Genomic DNA, 19,459 nt, shown 5'->3' on the forward strand with positions numbered 1-19,459 from the left:
ACAGACGCCTGAGCAAATGGACCTGAAAGTAGGGTCACTGCACCAGGTGACAGGACCTTCTCCACAAAAGTCACCCCTGAGCAAAGTCGGCATAGACAGACTTCATGTGATGCCACCAGTACAGCGGAGGAGGTTCTCACATAGGCATTGGGTTTATCCAGCACAGAAATCCTCGAATCCCTATCTGGTGGACTTTGATAAGAGCTTTAATTTTTACACCAGATGTGCTGCTTGCTTGTTCTGACTTATTAACAATATATAAAATGATCCAATATTTGGCCACTGCCTTTAAATCACAGGATTTTCCATTCTAAATGACAACCTTTGCATTTTATTAGTGTGGCTTAGTCTTTATTAGGCCTTTACTATGCCCGTATATCTTACCAACACTCTAAGAAGAAGCTTTTGTACATATTATAAATTACCTTGACAGTGGAATGACCATATCCTCTGGCATGGTTGAGAATATGATGCTTCTGCCTCTGATCTTAGCAAACACATAAGGGAAGGAAGCATTTGTATTGCAGTAGTACCAAAAGGAGAAGGTGTGGGCTTGGGGTGTGGGTGCAGATGGGGGTGGCGTTGCCTCCTGAATCCAACAACTTCTGCCATGACCAAACCTCTGTGAGCCATGCAAAGGTGTTGAGCTCTTCTTCCTCGGTTTCCTCATTCCTGAAAGGCATATTTTAATTCCCTGGAGAGACCCAAGAATTGATTGAATCATGTCTATAAAACAGCAGAGAGAAGCACTATGTAAATGCCATGGTGGATTACTGCTATTCAATTTTCCAAAGGAGCTTCAAATTGTGTTTTGCATTTGAGCTCAGCCAGATCTTCGGACTGGAACTGAGAATTGTATCTTAAAAATTCAGAAGATACTATTTAACAGTCTCAGTAAGCACAGCCAGCCCGTGTTTGCTGTGTGCCCTGAACTGCATTTGCCGTATTCACAATTCTTTGGGAATTTACTTGGGAATACACTGTTGTGTATTAGTATTATTATCAACAGTTAAAAAGGCTGGTCAGTATTACAAATTTGTTGCTAATTTCTATGGATTCTTCCTCATTTTTCCTCACCTCAAATATCAGAATGCTATTTTTGAAGCCACTGAGAGGAATACATTACAAGTGAGGATTCCTGGAAGACACATGTTTGCTGAAGTCCCTGACAGCACTGTTTGGTTCATCTGAGAAAGGACTGTGAAAGGACAGGAAATCATGAATGCATGCTGAGCAAATTCCAGCAGTCATTCTGGGCCATCCCTTGGCAGTTACAAATGCTGGCAAATATCTTCATCTCCCTATAAGACATTAAGACCACTTCTGGTAGCTTATTATAGCAACACCTTCTTCCTGTGTTTTACAATATTACCACATGAAGCAAATGTCTCATCCCCAGGCCTCAGGCCTCGGATGTTTTGGGGAGGGTTGTTCTGCATTTTGTGGGTCTGGACCACCTGTGATGTGAATAATCTCACCTAAGACTTGCTTCCCTGGAATCACTGCAGTGGAAGTTTGCAAGGTTCATAGACTGGGTAGCTGGAGATAAAAGCAGCGTGTCATGTCCCTTGAGACTGTGCTTCTGCAGGGAATGGAGTATCTACTCCTTGCAAAAAGATGAAACTTATGTCTCTGAATGAGCCTGTGGTTCACCAGGAGCCAATGGGACAAGCTTAGCTCCTCTCAGGTCCACAAATGGTGCTGCCAAGAGAACACTCTTTGGCACACACCAAAAAGGTTTCCAACAAACTGGAGTGCGTTCCCCTGCTTCAACGACAGTCCATACCCTCAAGCTCACCATCTCCAGCCAGTTGTGCCTCTGTCTCCCACTCTGCTCTCTCTGACCCCAAAGGTCTCCAGAGGAGAGTGTTTCTCCTGCATTTCTCCTGCATTTCTCCTACATATCAGACTGCTACTCCAGTCCAGTAGGGCATTTCTGAAGTGGATACTAGCTGAAGTAGAGACTAGCTGAGTAGCTAAGGTAAGTGTATAACAGATGTCCTTCTCTTTTCTCTATCTCTTGAGGCACTTTATTCTTGAGACATTCTTGAGACTCTATCCCTGGGCTTTATGGTGTTAACAAAAGCAGGAATGTAAAAAGGCCCTGGACGGGGGGCCCTTGTCTGGAGGGGATCAAGGTCTCAGCTCAGGTGCTTGACTGTGGAGGAGCTTACTTGTCTTACACATGTTACCAGGGTTCTTCTAAACACACACCAGGGTCTGTAGGTGTCTGAAGTTGGGTGGCAAGTCCAGGTCTTCTGTGGCATGATTCTAAGCACTGCATGAAATAATAGGCCATAGTACACCTATGAAGGTGGCTGTGTTGATTGAGGCTGGTTTTACAGAGCTGTATGGCCCATGATTTGTCTTTAAAACCACTAAATGAACATATTTTTTATGGAAAACCATGTTCTAGAAGCAGGTGATTTCACAGCAAATCAAGATGTGGTGCTGCAGCATTCTCTTCAGTAGAAACCATGTGTGGAAGGTATTCAATATAGAACATCAGTGAGTTTGGATAAAACAGTGATTAAGAACTCCATGGTTAATGCTAGTAAAATCATGAGTGGAGAAGTGGATCATAATCTTTATATCTTGGGCTGAATGAAACTGTCTAAGGTGCCATCTGCCATCTGCAATGTTTAAACTTGGCTGTAAAAAAATTCTAAATCTGTATTTATACATAAAATTAAGAAACATAAATGCCAGAAAGGATTAGAATTATATAGGTGATGTTTACATAAGATCGTATATTACCCTACAGGTTCATTGGCAAGGGCAAATTACTTTACCTGGACTTCAATTCTTGATCTTGTTCAGCATCTGTCTGGATACTTTGCCGTAAGAGTCAAAAAATCTGACCACTTTGTACTGTTATCAATGTAACTGAGTAAAATACATGGTTCATCTGTAATTTATTAGCAAACATAGCCCTAATTTTTAATTTGTTTTATTTTCAAATCAAATAAAAATCCTTGGTACTCATGTCTGTTCAACTTCCTCTGAGTTGGTATCAAATTATTGCTACTTCAAACTACAGTAATTTCACGACCATAAGGCGCACTGGACTATAAGGCGCACCCCCTGGGAGTCGGCAAAATTCGCAGCTTTGTAGATCATATAAGGCGCACTGGACTAGAAGGCGCACTTTCTTTTGCAGTGAGGCTCCACTCCCAGCTCCGCCCGCGTGGTTGCTGGCTGAGGCCCCGCCTCAACCTGGCAGCCGTGGGCCCCCAGCCCTGCCTGTACCTGACGGGGCGGTGCCGCAGGCCCCTGGGCCCACCTGGACCCGGGAGGGGTGGTGCCACGGCCCCTCAGGCTGGCCTCCACCTGGCTGCCGTGGCACTGCCAGCTCCCCCCACGGCTCACAGCTCACACTTCTGGTTTGGCAAATTTAGCAACTTTGTACATCATATAAAGCGCACCGGACTATAAGGCGCACTTCCGGGTTTGAGGGAAAATTTTAGTCAAAAGGGTGCACCTTATGGTCATAAAATTACTGTGCTTCTGTTTTTGTGCTGGCTTTTTGTACTTTAGACCATCATCTACTTTTTGTCTATGTTGGAATTTTCATGGGACTCTTCTGTTTTGATCTTAGCTCATTATCTGACACTACATTGCACTATCTGCTCTCTGAGGCAAAAAAACCATCCTTGTTTACTTTTTTAGAAGTGTTTTCCACTTCATATGGATAACCAGATGACCTCCCTGACTTTTTCTAGTGCTCTAAATAATATGTCAGTATTATGTATAATGAAAGAATAAAGATGGTATAACAAAAGAATAAAAATTCTCTCCAATTTTTTTTATTTGTGCTGTTTAATTGATGAAGCACGGTGGATCTTTGCATCTACATTGAATTTGTGCAGCCTTTACTGATTCAAAACATAACGTAGATAATGTGGGACAAGGCTGTGTTTTAAGTGGTTTTCCAGATGACTACATGGACTGAGATGTAATTCAGATGAGTCCTCTGCTATTACATCCCTCCATGTATGTATTTTATAAGAGATATTTAGTACATTATCAGTGGATAAAACAATTCTCCAATTTTCAATAGGATCCACATTTAGTATCACAGATCAATTACAGTAATTTCACGAATACAAGCCGCACGGAGTGTAAGCCGCACTTCCGGTGCGTCAACAACCTTAATGTCTTTGTCAATAAATAAGCCGCACGCCGAATATTAGCCGCACTTTCGTTCGTAGCGAGGATCTGTGTGCAACTTTCACAAATTTGCCAATTAGTAACAGGATCGTGGCATAGCGGGGTTTATTGGCTCGGGGCGGGGCCAGGCAGGCTCGGCCAACTCATGGTTGCCGACGGGGCTGGGTGGCTCAGCTCGGCGCTACGGCTCGGCAGGGCCGCTCGGGGCCGGCTGGGAGGTGCTGCCGCCACCGCTGCCACCGGCCTCACTCGCCCCCTGCCTCCACCTGCACCGCCGCCGCCACGTTTGCTCACCCTGGCCGGGCAGTGCTGCCGCTGCCGCCGCTGTCGGGCTCACTGGCCCCCCCACTCCTGTCTGTACTGCCACCACCGCGTTTGCTCGCCCTGGCCGGCACTGCAGGCCCCCGCACCGCTGGGCTCCCCCACGCTGCTGGCCCCGGTTCTGCTGGGCTCCCCTGCACTGCTGGCCCCTGTTCTACTGGGCTCCAGTGGACTGCTGGCCCCGGTTCTGCTGGGCTCCCCTGTGCTGCTAGCCCCAGTTCTCCCAGTCTCCCCCGCCCTGCTGGCCCCGGCTCTGCCGCCCCCCCTTCCCCGCACTGCTGGCCCAGGCTCTGCCACCCGCTCCCCGCACCGCTGGCCCCGCCTCTGCCCGGCTTTCCCACCTCTGCTGGGGCTGGCCGGGTTCCAGCTTGGCCTGGGGCTGCCATGGGCTCTCACTTCTGTGTTGGCAGCTTTTAGAATATCGTTAACATATCAGCCGCCCCGGAGTACTAGCCACACTTCTGGGTTTCAACCAAAATTTTGGTCAAATTGCTGCGGCTTGTATTCGTGAAATTACTGTATCTTCTTTTTCTTTTGCCCCACCAGTTAATGATTTTATTACCTTCTCAGTTAAATGCCAAATCACTCCTCAGAAAAATGCCAGCTTAGCTTGCTTATGCAAATGTATTCAAACATCCTTAAATCTAGAAAAAAGCTCCACAAACTGATATAAGTGAAGTCTTTGGTTCATTTTTTGAGACATAATTCAGAAGGTTCATAGATGCACAACGCTGGGAAAAAAAGAACATTCAAAGAGCAAGACAATTTCATTTTGGGGCAGGGATTCAGGTCAGACCCCCTTCCACCCAAAGTACTTCTTCTCTGGCTGAGCACAAATAGGAGTGGTTTTGCTTTGGAGAAAGATCATTGCCCCTCTAACTGACAAAGTGTGCTGGGGCAGAAAGAAATCCAGGTGTGTGTGACTAATATACTTATGGCTTGTTTCAAGTGATGTCCCTGCTTGCTCCGTGCATCAGCAGGAGGATTTTGTCATACAGAAGTATTGAGTGTTCTCATACTGTAAGGGAAACCAAACAGCTCCTTTACCTCCTGGCTTCATGCTACTGTCCCTTTACAGTCCAGGGCTAGTTTCGGCTCTGTGCTGGAAATTCATAATAGTGAAAACTTCATGCTAGTTCAAGAACATATTTGCATACACTTTTGTCTCTATCCACCATACTGTAGGAGTTGCTTTAGCACAAAGTTAAAGGTCTGTTTTACTGCTGTCTGAATTGTGTATCTGCTTTTTTATCTTTGGGACTAGGGACAGGTAGAAGCTCTGCTTTATGCCTTCATTTCTCAAAGCATATTCTGTTCAGGCATATGTAGAGTACATTCTCATAACAGAGTAAGTCTCTTACAGTACTGTTGAAGGTGGCCACAGAAAATAAAACTCTAGTCTTATTTGAAGGGCGGTTGTGTAAGCTTTAATACTAATAATAATATCTTCTATCTTCAGACATGGTAATATTAGTTATGGGGTCCTGCAGACAGCCTTTTAATTATTGTCCCAAAAGGAATGCTGGCAATAATGGATGGGAAAGGTAGGGTAGCACACATTGTGGAAAATAATTCAAATGAAAAACATCTGAGTGCTTCCCTACCCCCAGGAAGGATGCAACCTGAGATAGGAACATGTGTGTGTTGATTTAGAATAACATTTCCTTCCTATGTTAGTCTCTATGAAAATGCAAACAGGTGTTAGTAAGCTAGTGTTACATTCTGACAAAATCCCTTTCAAGAACAGGCCTGGGCTTGCCCCAGCTAAGGGGAAGGAGCCAGGACAGATGGAAAATAATAAGTAAGCTCCTCTTAGAGGTGCAGTGCGGCTCACCCATTGATCTTCCTTTTAGGGAAGACTGGTGAGTGAGCTGCATTGCACACTTTTAGGGATCACTGTCTTCCCTTGCTTTGCTCCTCTCTTCTCCATCCCTTGGGTAACATTACATGTCAGCAGCATCTGATCACAGGCAATGGAATGAGACTTCAAGCTGTGCCAAGAGCTGGAAGCATGTATGTTTGTGAAGCAAAGACAACAGGCTGGGGCTGCCAGCCTGATCCTGATGCCAAGAAAAGATGCCAGGGAATTCTCTCTGCCCCCAGGGCAGAACCTTGGCTGTCCTGAGTAGGAGAGTTTGGGACCACCTTTTTTAACACTCTTGCATCCGCCATTGAAGGAGAGGGGAAGAGAAGAGGGGCAGCTCTTTGGGCTTGTCCAGCTGTGCACTGGCAAGGGAAGGGTCAAGAAGGAGAGGCAGATGTTTAGCTTGTCGGGCTGGTTTTGCCTTGCATCAGGGTAGAGCCTCTGTGCTCCATGGGGAACAGCATGTTCAGGTGTACGTATTTGTCAGGAGCACATTCTGTCAAAAATGGAATATAACCCACCTGACTGCTTTCCTAAATCTTATTTAGGCAGAACAACAATACACAGCCACAAATGTATGATAAATGCCCAAAATTTAGCCTGTAAGTCTAGTTTTTAAGGTTTTTGCCTTTGTTTACAAGTTAGTTGGCTCTCAGCTACAACAAGGAGAATTTTGTCTGCAGGCTTCTGGTCTTCATCCATAGAAAATCTGTGTGGACCCAGCCCCACAAACATTTTTATGTATCACATGGAATTATTCATGCACCAACAAATTCAGCTGGTGAGGATTAAATGTTGGTAAAGGGTAGAAAACATGTTGCCTTGTGCACAAGAGTGGTAGCTGATCACCTAGCTACTCTACACCTTGACCACTTGCAACATTCAGGGTGGCTTAAAGACCAAATGTAAAAGGACCAAAAAGGACCAAAGAGGCTTAAAGACATACATTTCTGAAAAAATATTTCCACTTGAAAATTCTTTTTGAGGTATTTTGGGGAAGCAAGAAATAACATTACTATCCCAGACCAATGTAAAAGGACCAAAAAGAGGTCCCCAGTACTAAAACTGGTTAACATCAGATCTGCTAATGGACTTGATACAGGTCTTCATTTATGTAATTCAGCTGAGAACAGAATTTAGCTTTGTTATTTTATTACATAAAAACTGACTAGAGTCTGGTATGAATGTCTGAACACTCAAGCCAATTTTCCTCCCATTATCAATAGCAAAATGAAAAGTGCAAAAGATAGTGCTTTAATAATTTGATTTGTTTTACTCTAATTGAAATGTTTTTCCTTGTGAGTGGAGAGAGAACAGGTGCCTAATTAGAGTCCACAATAATTCTCACACAGATATAATTAAGAAGGAAGATCAATAAAAATCTCTTCTTGCTAAACAATTGCCACTTTGGAGATAGATGTAAAGTGAGCAGAAATAAATCCTTTCTCTGGGGAACACATGATAACACTCTTTGGGAAAAAGATTTTACTTACAGTAATTTCACGACTATAAGGTGCACCGGACTATAAAGTGCACTTTTTTTTGCAGCGAGGAGCTGCGCTGTGCGCAACAAAGTAACGAATTAGTAACAGAATCACGTGGTCGCAGGGTTTACTGGCAGGTGCTCAATTTGCAAACATTTTTCACAGATCGGCTTAGCCTTTAAATGCAGCCCCAGGTGCCCACCCCGTGCTGCGGGTGTCGGCACTCCCGCCCGCCCCTGGCACCGGCTGGCGAGGCGCAGCTTGGGGCGGCTGCGGATCGTGGTGGTTTGGGGCGGTTCAGGGCCGATCACGGTCCAGGGTGGCTCGGGGCGGCCCGGGGCTGCCATGGGTTGCCGTGGCGCGGCCGCAGTTCACACTTCTGGGTTGGCTCAGGGTGGCTGCGGCTCGGGGCTTCTGTGGCCGCCTACTCCCTCCCTCCCCACATGGCTCCTGCCGGCCACTTCCGCCCACTCCCGCACCCCCTCACGGCTCGGCACTCCCTCAGTGCCACCCTCCCTCGCGGCTTGCACTTCTAGGTTGGCAAATTTCACAACTTTGTCCAATATATAAGGCGCACCGGATTATAAGGCGCACTTCTGGGTTCGGGCCAAAATTTTAGTCAAAAGGGTGCACCTTATAGTCGTGAAATTACTGTATTTATCTTTCCAGTGGCCTTTGTACTTATGAAGAGTACAGATCAGCTTGTCAGGAAAGAGTTTTGCTGTTACTGAAAGATTGTATGAGTGTATACAAAAGGTTTTATTTAAAAGTAAATTCTGTAAGAAATGTTTACTTTTCCAAGATCTTCTGGAAGATCTTTTGTGAAGTACGTTAAAGGATATATATTCATGGAATGACTAGAAGTACCTTAAATGGGTCAGAATATTTGTCCCTGTCCTGAGCTGATGCTGGCTGCCCCGTGAATTTGGGTATTCTTGGTGTGCAATGACAGATATTAAATTATACCAATTTTGGAGGACCTGTGGACTGCCTTGAAGGCAGAGAGGCCCTTCAGAGAGACCTTGACAAGTAAAAGTGCTGGGCAATCACTTACTGAAAGAAGTGTAACAGGGACAAGTGCTTGATTCTGCACTGGGTTGGGGCAACCCTTGATGTGCAGACAGACTGGGGAATGATACGCTGGAAAGCAGTGCCACAGAGAGGCACATGGCTGTCCTGGTTGATGGCAATTTGAACATGAGTCAGCAGTGCCCTGGCAGCCAGGAGGGCCCTCTGTGTCCTGGGGGACATCAGGGACAGCATCACCAGTCGGGCAGGGGAGAGGATTGTCCTGCTCTGCTCTGCACTGGGGCAGCCTCACCTCGAGTGCTGGGGGCAGCTCTGGGTGCCACAACAGCCTAATGTAAGGCTACAGAGGGTCAGAGGAGGGCCATGAGGATGGTGAAGGGCCTTGAGGGGAAGTTGTATGAGGAACAGCTGAGGTTACTTGGTCTGTTCAGCCTGGAGGACACTGAGGGGAGACCTCACTGAAGTCTACATCCTCTCCTTGTAAGGGAAGGGGAGGGGCAGGCACTGATCTCTTCTCTGTGGTGACAGTGACAGGACCTGAGAGAATGGACTGAATTTGTGTCAGGGAAGATTTGGGTTGGATGTCAGGAAAAGATTCTTCACCCAGAGGGTGTTTGGGCACTGGAACAGGCTCCCCAGGGAAGTGGTCACAGCACCAAGCCTGAGAGAGTTCAAGGAGTATTTGGACAATGCTGTCAGGCACATGGTGTGATTCTTGCAGCGTCCTGTGCAGGGCCAGGAGCTGAATTTGGTAATTCCTGTGAGTCCCTTCTAATTCAGGATATTCTATGATTATCACAGAATCAAAGTATTATTTTGATAGGGCTATCATCCTTCAGTAACAAACTCAATAAAAACAGAAGAGCCAATTGCACTGTCACTTACTGTGCTGGACACCTCACCTGGAGGGCACAGCTAACATGAAAAGATGGCATAAATAATCTCTCAATTGAGCATAACTGTTACATGTCCTTTCTTTTTAGCATTCTCAGCACAGATCCTTCCTTTTTGTACCCTCAGACTGTGTTGTAAAGAGAAAAAAGCATAGAAAAAAGCAAGTTTAATGAAAGAAAATATTTGATTAAAAATAAAATAAAGATTAAATTTTCATTAGGCCACAATCTCAGAAGAGAAGGCACTTGTTTTCACAGCCAGTTTTGGTGCTCTATGTACTACAGTGTCTTGGATGACATAAACATGAACTCGCAGTTCACCATCTGCCAAGTCCCTCCATTCCTAATATATCTTCTGAAAGTATCTTCTTCGGAAAGGGCTGTAGTACTTCTGGTAATGGTACTACTGTGTCTGAAAATGCACTTTAGCATAATACTCCAGGTAACAAAGGCTGAGTTCTAGTCAAAATTGTGGAGAAGTGCTACAAAATTCTCTACTCATGCCAAATGTGTTCTCCCTGCTTAATGTGCTTCTAATAAAACATCATGGTGATTGGGCCTTGAAAATTACTAATTTTCTTAATATTTGAAAAGTCCCAAAGTCCAATCCCAGATGTTTTGTGGTACCATTAATTAACATATTTTCATCCCTGAAAAGACAACCACAAAAGTGGGAGCAGATCTTCTGAGCTAAAAAGTTACTATTTCATAAATAAAAAAACCATAATAGTGTACATCGGATCCAAAATTATATTATTACTGAAATTACTTTATGCTGTAAATAAGATTTACCCTGCATATATTGTTTGTATACTTAACACTCTTAAATGTCTCATCAAGTAATCCTTATTAACTGCTGTCTGTATATTTTAGCTTGCTATTAATTATAAACTGGCAAAGAGTCCCCTCTAACCAAACTAATGCTGCTTTGTTGCTAAAATGAAAGTCGTGGAAACTTCACAGAGGAGGTAATTGTCAAGAAGATTAAGTTACCTTAAAATAAAGGAACAGGAAAAAAAAGAAAGAGGATTCCGGTAGTCTGCACCTCATGACAAATGAAAGATATATTCTGCTGCTCTGCTTTTTAATGCTTCACTGAAATCCCTTAGCAGTATGCGACTGGCCCTTTCGATGTTTGCTTGTAGACCACAGCAAACAGAAAATGCATGCATAATTAGAGTGATCAAGCCTCATTAGAACATTAAGACTGTTGTAGACAGAGACTGTGTAATACCAGTTTTTGTCTGTGACTATAAGTGTCTCATGAATACTTGAAGAACTGAGATGCATTGCTAGCACAGAAAAAAATGAGTGCCTGCATTTGAGCCCTTCTTTTCTTTCTTCTTTTTTTTCTTTTTTAAAAAATTATTGCTGCCAGTAATTATTGGTCTGAGAAGGAACAATAGTGAATGTGAAGGAATTCAAGTGTAGGTAATGTCTGCTGTGAGGCAGTCATTAGGACTCTTTCTCAGCCAGGCTAGAGACTATGGAATACAGAAATTTCATGATTACAAGCCGCACCATTTTAACTAAAATTTTGCTCCCACCCCGGAAATGCGGCTTACACTCAGGGGTGGCTAATATGTGAATAATTTTCTGACATTTCCAGCCCCGGAAGTGCAAACCAAGGTGCCGAGTCGAGCACCTGCCAGTAAAACCCGGGACTGCGTGATTGTTACAAATTGGTTACTCTGTTTCGCGTCGGGTGGAGCCTGGCTCCATGCCGGCAGCATGGGGCAGGGATGCGGGGGCTCCCTCCTGCTGGCCCTGCGGCCCAGGGGGAGGCGTGGGGGCTCCTTCCCCTCCTGCCGCCGCTGCCATGGGTACCAGCGGGCTCCATCCCTGCCTCCCACCACTGCCGCGGGTGCCGGTGGGCTCCATCCCCGCTTGCCACCACGGCGCAGCGCTGGGCTGGGGCGAGCGAGCCCAGCGGCAGCAGTGGCCGGCCCCAAGCGGCCCCATCGAGTGGCAGTGCCGAGCTGAGCCACCCGGCCCCATTGGCACCCTGAGCGGGCCGAGCCCTCACGGCCTGAGTTGAGCCAGTAAACACCCCGATCCCACGATTCTGTTACTATTTGGCAACTTTGTTGCACATGGGGCCGGCAGAGCAGCTTATAATTGGGTGTGGCTAGTGTATGGACAAAGAACAAAATGTTTGCCAACACCCAGAGATGCGGCTTATAGTCAGTGCAGCTTGTAATCGTGAAATTACTGTAATCTGCTTTAATGTTATTGGGTTTTTGGGTTGTTGGGTTGGTTGGTTGGTTGGTTGGTTGGTTGGTTGGTTGGTTTTTGCCAAGCTGGATCAGAGACAGTGAGAACGCTGCTGGATTTCCAGCACTGGGAAAAACAGCAATTCACATTGACAAGAATATGAAAAGTTGCTTGCTGCCTCTGTGCTGATGCCAGTTATCTTGTGAGTTCAGCTGGACTTCCATGGAATGAAATGAAAGTAAGTTGTGCTTTTTCCTGGTGACTCTTATACAAGCACTCTAGTCCCCAGATAAAGTGTTCCTGTGTTTTGGGCAAGGATGTAGTTTGTTTACTCTTTTTATTTTTTCTACCATCGCTTATTAGGACCTAATGAAAATGTGCTCATCTTGAGGTGAAATCTAATTAAAGCAATGTAAAGTTTTAGATGAGGTGTTTCAGCTGTAGCCCTAAGACAGAAGAATTTACAGGGATCAATCCTGGTAGTTTCTTTATGTTTATTTACTAATTTTAAGTTCTGAGAATTAACTGTTCGAAGTTTAGGAGAATTTGGGAGTTAAACAGTAGGACTAAAAGGACATTTTTTTGTTCCTCATTTTATTTTAGTAAAAATTTTTCAGATTCATGGGCTTTATAAGATTAGACATAGATAGAAAATGTGATGAGGCTACATGAACAAAACACCAGAGAACCTGGGGTCTTGCTCCAACCTGTGCCTTGATTGCTCTGGGCAAATGAAAGTTGACTGTAAACCCAAGGATACATTACCTCGTCTCTTGAGGACAGTGAGGTTGGTCCCTCATTTCTCTTGCAGGTGTAAGTGGATTCACACTTCTAATTCCCCCTTTCCAGGACAAGATGTGGTAATCCTCGTAGTGAATGTTGTCACTTCCAGGTCTGTTGCAGCTGGTAGGGATTAGAAAATCCCTTTGAAACCTGCCTAAGGGACAGAGAATGGACACAGAAAAGTTACCTTCTATTGCTGCCGCCTAAGAATGGAGGAGAGAAAACAAGGCCATGTGGCTGAGCTGCACATGTGAAGTTTCTGTAACTTTCCTTTCTCGTCTCTTACAAATGAGTGGAGTGTCCCCATCCACAGATCACAGCAATCAGCTTGCGTCTGCAATCTCTTTGCAACTGACCTTGACCACCACCAGCTTTCCTCACTCTAACTGGGCTCGTTCTTCTTCACTTCTGGCAATGCCATCCCCAGGCAACTTTGTGGTTTTCAGGAGGAGGAATAGTGTAACACATTTTTTAATTTGTTTGGATGAATGCAGAAGAAATGTGCCGCTAATGAACCTTTACATTTCATTAAAGTCTGAAAGAATAGTTGATTTGGATCAAAATCATGCAAGTTTGCTGACCGCACAAGTTTGTTTGGTGTGGCTGAAGCGCTGGAGGACAGGGATGCCACCCTGAGGGACCTGGACAGTCTGGAGAAGTGGGCCTGTGCAAACTTCTGGAAGCTCAACAAGGTCAAATGCAAGGTCCTGCTCCTGGGTCAGGGCAGTCCTAGACATGGATACAGGCTGGTCAAAGAATGGATTGAGAGCCACCTGAGTGAGGAGGACTTGGGGATATTGCTGCACAAGAAGCTCACTATGACCCAGTCATGGGCACTCCCAGCCCAGCAAACCAAATGTGTGCTGGACTGCATCCAGAGCAGTGTGGGCAGCAGGGCAGGGAGGGGATTCTGCCCCTCTGCTCTGCTGAGACCCCACCTGCAGAGCTGCATCCACCTAGGGGTCACAAAACTAAGAAGCTTGATTTGGTCCAAAGGAACATCACAAATATAATCAGAGGGCTGGACCCAGTAAAGAAAGGCTGAAAGGGTTGGATTAGTTCAGCCTGAAGAGGAGAAGGCTGTGAGAAGATCTTATAGCACCTTCCAGTACCTAAAGGAAGCTACAAGAGAGTTGAAGAGGGACTTTTTACAAGGGCATGTAGTGACAGGATGAGGGGAAATGGCTTTAAACTGAGGGTAGGTTCTGATTATATATTAAGAAGAAATTCTTTGCTAAGAGAGTGATTAGGAACTGGAACAGGTTGACCTGAGAAGTTGCTGCCCATTCCTGGAAGTGTTCAAGGCCAAGCTGGATGGAACTTTGATTAACCGGGTCTAGTGAAAGGTGTCCCTACCCATGGCAGGGGGGTTTTGCACTGGGTGTAAAGACTCTTCTAACTCAAACCATACTATGATTCTATGAATCCATGATTATTGAACTGATCAGTTTGCAGGAAAAATTGCAATTTTTTTCAAAGCACTGTGGGGTTATTGGACTGAACAGAATTTTGTCAATGGAATATGGTATAAGATCTTTCAGTCATCTTTTCTCAGACCTTTCCACTTAGGAAGATACATTATTATCAGGTAGATCACTACTTACTGTAATGTCAGTTTGCTGGATTGTCACCTGTGTACACAGAGAGCTCTGTCACAGTCAGAGAAGCCAATGCAGTCTCTAGAAATACATGAAGAATTAAGATCAGGTACATGCTTCTTGAAATAAAGGTGAGAGAAACACATGCTGAGAACAATGGGAGCAAAGCCAGTAACCACATCTGAATGTTTTCTGCCCCAAATGAAAAAAATCAGCAAGTAGAAGGTGAGACCAATATTGGAAGTTATGTTCAGCTTAGCTGTGTTTTATTTTAGGATGATAACTAAAACAATTTAGAAACATTCCTTCTTTGGAAAAAATGGATCAGGAGAGACTCTTGTCAGAAAGAAGCAACTATGAACTCTTGGGTACAGGCATCCAAATATGCAACTTGCACTCACAACCAGGCTTGAACATTTGGGCTGCTTCTCCTCTGCCATGGAAGTTAACAAGCTTATAGCATAAGCAACCAGCCTCAGAAGATTACCTGTTTAAAAGACTGGAAATTAGTAACTTAAATAGTAACACCATGATGTCAGGATTTACCAAAATACCATAAATGACCAGGACCATTTCACAGCAGTTGCAGAATCATTAATGGCACACTTTACTCAACAAAAACCAGTTGAAAAAAAATTATTAGCCCTGGCTTCTGAAGGGAAAGCCTAAATGATTACTTTTTTCAATCACCTTCATTCTGATAGTTTGAGAATGGAATCAAGAAAATTTGATAGAGAGAGATTTCTCAAAAATAATTGGGTGTATAGAAGCCTTGCAGGAAATTGAAAGCTGGCTATAGGAAAATCTATAACTGGTTTCTTCGCTTATAGCAGAGAAAAAGTAACCTCAACCATACCTTTTTGGCTGTCTGGCCATGAGGTGTCATCACCTAGGTAACCTCAAACCATGTAGTGTCATTTTGATAGTAGAGGAATGCAGAGAGTATCTGAAGGATGTGCTAGGTAAAAAGTAGAGGGAAAGAAAGTTAATATTGTTAATACATTGCAGAAGAATAAGGCACAAAATCAGGCTTATTTCCTTGTTCTATTGAATTTCTTTTAAACGCAAAATAATAGGTATCAGTGGCAAAATCACAGTTCATCAGATGGTGCTCCAGTTATAAGACTTTATATATAATGTGGAATGTCTGTAACTTTTAGACTTTACCAGCACAGGTTTTTCTCACATTGTTATATGTGAGCAGAAGTTACTATTTCACAATATACTGCCAAGTGCTAACCTTTCTCAGAGTAGAAAAAGCAGTTTTAGAAAAAATTCTACCAAAAAAAAAAAATCATCATGCATGTTTCCTTACACTTAGCCAGTTGAGAGGAACAGTAAACTTGAATATAGGTGATCAAAGGCAAGATATCTCTTGTGGTAGTGGTGTTGTCTTTTTTCAGAGGACTGGGTGCTACAGATCCCAGCTCCCAGATCTTTGGAGAAAGGACCCAGCTACAGCCTCTAGTCATTGCTATCTGCCCTTGCTCTGAACGGATGCTGGCAGCCTAAACAGACTCTGAAAAAAAATCTGAACAGCCTGCTAGGTTTATAATTGAGAAGCGAAGGTTGGAGGTTTAAGCTTCTATCTCTCCAAAAATGTCACATGCTCCACCACTTTCTCGTGAAGTGAATAAATCTTTTATTGTCAAGAATTCTGTGTAAGATTTGAACATTCTGACATTCTTTCTGTTAATTTTCTAGAGCTTTAATATGGTTTGACCATTTCCAACACACAGATAAGCTTCTATATGAGTAAGTGGGCTACTTTGCTGAGGCACCAGAGCTGTAGCTAACATTTAATGCTCCTGGTTGGGGAACCTGGCAGCAAAGAGCTGCACAGATCTAGATATTCTTTATTTCTGCCAGATTTATGATGTTCTTGTCATGAAATATCCAATTGCTTTTACTCATGCTTGTAGGATTTATTTTTCAGATACATCTTGCCTAGGCTGGGTTAGGTGGTCGATTACATTTTGGATTTGGATTTGAAGGAGGCTTGGATTTGAGTTTTGAAACTAACCCCAAACTATGTCTTAAGAGTGACAAGTAGGAACTGGCATTCAGATTCAGTGATATTTACCAAAACTACACAAATATACTTCCTCTTTTATGTCAGAATTAAATACCAATGGTTTTCATAATTTTTAAGGAGATGGCTTTCAGAAAGAAATGGTGATGTCAGTGGCCTGCTGAGATATGAGGAAACTCAGCACTACATCTTGTGCTCAAATCTAACCTTTGAAAATGTTGTGAATTTTAATCTGAAAATATGTCCATGCAGTCTATTTACTTATCTTCACTGATTATTCCAGCCTTTTACATCCAATTTAATAGCATGAGCCACATAAGAGCTCTCAGACTTTAGTATTGCTGCAAGAGAAAACTGACTGTCCTACCAATTTTAGAAAGTGCCATCCCATCTGGCTCTTCAGTCAGAACACCTGAAAATTCAAATTCCTTTAGTCTCTTTGCTGTAAATCCCATCCTCTCACTTACCAGCTCTGCAAAACTCAGGCATGTATACCAGTTACAAAATAAGACATGGGAAATAATCTTGCTAACTTCACTTTTTCTGTCTAGGCAATCAGCACCTGCTAGAAGCTTCCACCATGTCTGACAGAGCCAATCTCTGACGGCTCTGAGGATGGACATGCTACTAGTCCAGTTAGAGAGCTTGGTAACACCTCTGTGATGACATATCTAAGAAAATCAAAACAGCATGTGCACAGTCTTTTTCCAGTGGTGGCAATGAGCCATGGCCACTGGCACCTTGATGTGGCCCATGGCCTGCAGGCCTCGCCAGCCTGGCCTCCCCCAGCCAGTGGCGCTACAGGCAGAAGGACAGAGCTGAGGGTGCTGGTGGCTTCCCCTTCCCAGCACCCTGCATGAAGAGCGGTATTAAACAGCGCCAGCGCCGCGGCGGCCACCACTGCCTGCGATGGCACTGGGGTCACCTGGCCGGCAGTGAAACATGACAAGCGATTCCTCAACTTGGAACCTAGACAAGATCAACCTGTCAGCACTGCGGGATCCTGCAGGAATTTTGAATTGGTAGAGCTTGCTGACAATGGCACTACAAGGAGCAGGTTTTTTTTAATCAGAGAAGATGAGGAAGTGAGAACATATGAGGGAAAACAGCATGGTGACACCAAGGTCAGTGGGAAAAAGGAGGGGGAGGAGGTGCCAGGTGCTGCAAGTGTCAGAACTGAGATGAGGATATGGTGAAACAAAGTGTCCCCCCTTAATGCATGGAAGTCCACGGGGGATGCAGAGATCCACCGGGAGTCTGTGGGAAAAGTGCTCATGCCAGAGTGGGCAGATGCTGTAATCCATGGGAGACTGGGATAGGGAGAGAGAGCCCTTGCTTCCAGAGATAGAGAGAGCCCCTCATTCCAGAGATAGAGAAAGAGGGCTCCTGCTCTCCTGCTTCCAGAGAGAGAGAGAGAGAGAGAGAGAGAGCCCCTCATTCCAGAGCTAGAGATAAAGAGCTCTTGCTTCCAAACTAGAGCACCCTGTCCTTAAAGGACTGCACCCCATGGACAAGTGACCCACGCCACAACAGTTTTTAGAAGACTGTTTGGTTTGCCTGTGGGAGGGACCCCTCAGCATAGCAGAGAAAAGACTCCTCTCCCTGAATGAACAGATCTTGAGTGATGAACTGACCAAAATTCCCATGTCCTGTCTTCCTGTGCTATTGGGAAGGAAGGAGGGCCAGCAGGGAAAAAGGTCTTTTAAAGGCTTATTTTACTTCTCATTTTCCTCCTCTGACTCTGTTAATAATAAATTGATCTTACACCTTTAAATTTGAACCTGGTTTGCCCTTAGAGTATTTTTTTCCTCCCAAACCTTATCTGAACTCATGAGCCCTTAGTTAATTTTTTTTCCCCTCTCCTCTGGCCAACTGTAACAGAAGAGGGTGGGTGAATGACTTTCATGGGTGTAAAACCATGACATGAAACACATGACACTTATTCTGAATGGCAGCACTTACCAATTGACATGTCTTGCTCATGTGCATTTTTTGTATCCCTGGAAAATGCAGTATGTCCTGATCCTTTAAATAAGAAATGTCCTAATTCCTTTTAATGGGGTCATTAAGAACTCTGATGTTCCAGGTATAAATTCTGTTACTACTGTGCACCTTAATTTACTATTCATATGTGAATCCCTTTGGGTTCCCAATTACTAACCAGCATCAGCAATTGACTTCTGAAATTATTCCCACAGGTCCGACTTTGAAAAGGACACTGCAGTTTACACCTTAGTTCCCTAATTGAAGACACAATGCTCAATAAACCTTGAACAACTAGCAATTGGAAGCTAAGTTAGCTTCCAATTTTAGTGAGCCAAATTTCACCAAATCCCTGTTGACATGGGTTTTGTCACCTGATAGCTGACCACAAGCGGGTCATGTGTGTGGAATGAGTATTGAGGTTCATGCTAGTGAGGATGAACCAGTAGGCACTGGCTGAAAAACACCCTTATGTAGACAGCGCCTTGACAAACACAATCTGTTGTGACTCAGTGCACATCTAAACACTACAGGTGTTGCAATTCCAGCTACCAGCTGGGACATGGAATATCAGGTGAGATTGCTGGGGGAAGGAGAGATGGGTTTCAAGGAACTTGTCATCCTTCTGCCCATGCTTCTCTTTTCTCTGCAAATGCAAATTAGCCATAAAACAACTCTTTTCATTTTAATCAAAGTTCTGGCCATGATGGTATTGCAAGAGCAGAAATTTGGTTCTTGGTATTTTTTTTTTTCCCCTGCAGATTCAAGCTCTTAAAAGCAAAAAGAGCATGACCAGGTTTATAATTTCTTTTATTGCAGCAAGCAAAACATTTCTATAATAATGCTCATTCTGCCCTGTTTTATATCATTCTCTTATCAAAGCATGGATCTCTGAAAAACAGACACAGAATTTCACAGATGTTCCAGTCAATGACACAAACACTGTAAGAGTGATAGCAAGAATGGCTGCAGTAAAAGCAGTATTGAGCAAGAGTCTTATTTAAAGTCATTGTGCTTTGTTGAAATGTGCTCTTCATTATGTCAAGTAGAAAAAAAGTTTATGTGCAACTGTATCAGAGCTGCTATTC

The 19,459-nt window shown here is 44.1% G+C and overlaps 1 long non-coding RNA gene across 2 annotated transcripts; it reads right to left on the bottom strand.

The window, feature by feature from the left end:
- Positions 1 to 301: 301 nt before the first annotated feature.
- LOC117011061 lies at positions 302 to 15,310 on the bottom strand. Of its 2 annotated transcripts, none has more exons than XR_004420843.1 (4): positions 15,213 to 15,310; positions 14,363 to 14,437; positions 12,741 to 12,912; positions 302 to 672 (listed from the first exon to the last, which is right to left on the bottom strand). It is a non-coding gene; the product is annotated as an uncharacterized LOC117011061 (long non-coding RNA). The 2 variants fall into 2 exon arrangements; XR_004420842.1 differs by having other exon boundaries at positions 14,363 to 14,843.
- Between the last annotated feature and the right edge of the window lie 4,149 nt (positions 15,311 to 19,459).

Source organism: Catharus ustulatus, chromosome Z (genome assembly GCF_009819885.2).
Source record: "Catharus ustulatus isolate bCatUst1 chromosome Z, bCatUst1.pri.v2, whole genome shotgun sequence".
Taxonomy (NCBI): domain Eukaryota; kingdom Metazoa; phylum Chordata; class Aves; order Passeriformes; family Turdidae; genus Catharus; species Catharus ustulatus.